The sequence below is a fragment of the Rattus norvegicus genome, chromosome 2 (assembly GCF_036323735.1).
Source record: "Rattus norvegicus strain BN/NHsdMcwi chromosome 2, GRCr8, whole genome shotgun sequence".
NCBI classification, from domain to species: Eukaryota; Metazoa; Chordata; class Mammalia; order Rodentia; family Muridae; genus Rattus; species Rattus norvegicus.
The window spans coordinates 241545390-241548014 of record NC_086020.1 but is presented as its reverse complement, the minus strand read 5'-3'; the positions used below and the strand labels follow the sequence as shown (position 1 = coordinate 241548014).

Here is a 2625-nt window from a genome sequence, read left to right as displayed (position 1 = left end):
GTGATACTCACAAAATGAATCTATGAACACATCGAAAAAAACAAGTACGCTTCATCCAAAAGTTTCAGGGATGGTTCAATATACAAAAATTAGTAAACATAATCCAACATATAAATAAACCAGAAGAAAAACAAAACACAACTATATCATTAAATGCATAAAAGGCCTTTGTAAACCCCACATCCCTTCATGATAAAAGTCCTGGAGGGATTAGGAATATAAGGGCATATCTGGATATAATAAAGACAATTTACAATTTACAGCAATCCCATAGCTAACATCAAATAGAGAGAAAATCAAAGCAATTACACTGAAATCAGGAATAAGACAAGTGTCTTCACTCCCTCCAAATCTACTCAATATAGTACTTGAAGTTTTAGCTACAGCATAATTGAAAGCATCAGTTGCAGATGCTATGAGAATATTAAAATTCTACCAAGAAACTCGTACAGCTAATTAAACACTTTCTAAAAATTGCCTGAAAAAAAAAAAACCCAACCAATCAATGAACCAAACAAACAAACATTAAAATAAAAAAAGGAAAAAAAAAAAGCAGTAGCTCTCCTGTATACAAATGACAAATGGACTAAAACCAAAATCAGGAAATAACAGCTCTCACAATAGTTGTAAATAATATAAAATATGGTGAGTGACCTCTATCCAAGCAAGTAAAAGACTTGCACAAAAAACCTTCAAATCTTTGAAGAAAGAAATTAAAGAAGCTATTAGAAGATGGAACGATCTCCCAAGAGTGTGGATCAGAAGGATTAATAGTGTAAAAATGTCTGTCTTACAAAAAACAATCTATAGATTCAATGCAATCTACATCCCAATTCCAACACATGTTTCACAGACCTTGAAATGACACCTCTTAACTTTATATAGACAAACAAAAACCTCGGACACCTTAAACAATTCTAACCTATGAAGGAATTGCTGAAGTTCCCACGATTTCCGACTTCGTGTTGTACTACAGAGCGATAGCCATAAAAAGTGCATGGTATTGGAGAAACAACAGGTACACTGATCGACGGAATCAGATTAAAGATCCAGACATAAATCCACACACAGGTGGCCACCTGAGTTTTGATAAAGAAGCCAGAAATATGTACTGGGGATATCATGTTCAACAAACGGAGCTGCTTGAACGGGGGGTCTGCATGTAGAACAATGCAAATAGATCCATATTTGTCACCCCGCAAAAGTCCAGGTGTATTGAAGACCTCAACATAAAACCAGACACAGTGAACCTGATAGAAAAGAATGTGGAGAAGAGCCTTTGATACAAGGGCGCAGGAGAATACTTTCTGAACAGAACACCAGTAATTCAATCCCTGAGATCAACAATTAATAAACAAGACCTCATGAAACAGAAAACCTCATGGGAAAGCAAAGGACACTGTCAGTAGGACAACCTGGGAGCCTACAGAATACAAAAAGATTTTTACCGACTCTACTTCCAATAGAGGACTAATATCCGAACTGTATAAATAAACCAAAAAAGTTAAATATTTAAAAGCATATAATACAATTGAAAGTAAACAGACCTACATGGAGAATTCTCAATAGAGGGGTCTCAAGTCACTGAGAAATACTTAAAGAAACGCTCAACACCCTTATCCATCAAGGGAATGCAGATAAAACTGCTTTGAGATTCCATCTCACACCTGACAGAATGTTTGTAATCAATAATACAAGTGACAGCTCATGCTGGAAAAGATGCGGGAAAATGGAATACTTCTCTATCACTAGTTGGAATGCAAACTTGTACATTCACCATGGAAATCAATATGGCAGTTCCTCAAAAAATGTGGAATTCATCTACGGCAGGAATAAGGTATAGTACTCTTAGGCATACTCTGAAATGATGCTCCATTCGTCTACAAGGATACTCGTTCAAATATCTTCATTCTGCTTTTATTCATAATAGCCAGAAGCTGGAAACAACCTGCATGTCTTTCAACAGAATGATGGATAAAGAAAACTGTGGTGCATTATACGACATTGTATTACTCAGCTGTTTTAGAAAGAAGACTTCCTCTTCTTTGAATGAAGGAAGCTGCTTATGCTCAGTGTTCTGAACCGTGAACATCTGAATTAGTAGCCTAATATTTCCTGAAAAAAATGTAAGCCTTAAAATAACTACCAGTCTGGTACAGGAGGACTGGACAGGAAACTAACGTGAGATGACTCCGCCAGTCTTGTACTCCACAGGCCTCAGGACATAAAAGTATGCGTGGCATGACTATGACTGGTGCTATAATGCCTGAGACCCGTCCTGAAATCACCTCAGATACTTTGAGACCCTGTTGACACTATGAGGAGCAAGAGTGCAGACTAGTAGACCAAGGCCTTCTGATTCCACTTAGCAAGGTGCTATATGAGCCCATGAAGACTGAAGCAGATAGCGCGGAGCCTACAGGGGTTGGCAACCAGTCGTGTGCACACATGCTCTAGCTGGTATCTCAGTATTCTTGTGGGAGTCCTGACGGTGCAAATAAGTGGAGCTTCGACTCTTGTGCCTCCTCTTGGGAATTTTTTTCCTATTGGGCTACAGTGCCCAACTTCAATATGATAGTTTTTCCTTCAAATTATTGTATTTTGCTTAGTCATGTTTGATTGGTA

At 37.7% G+C, this 2625-nt stretch overlaps 1 pseudogene; it reads left to right on the top strand.

The window, feature by feature from the left end:
• Nucleotides 1–2026: 2026 nt before the first annotated feature.
• Nucleotides 2027–2113, top strand: LOC120101360 (small nucleolar RNA SNORA17; annotated as a pseudogene).
• Nucleotides 2114–2625: the final 512 nt, after the last annotated feature.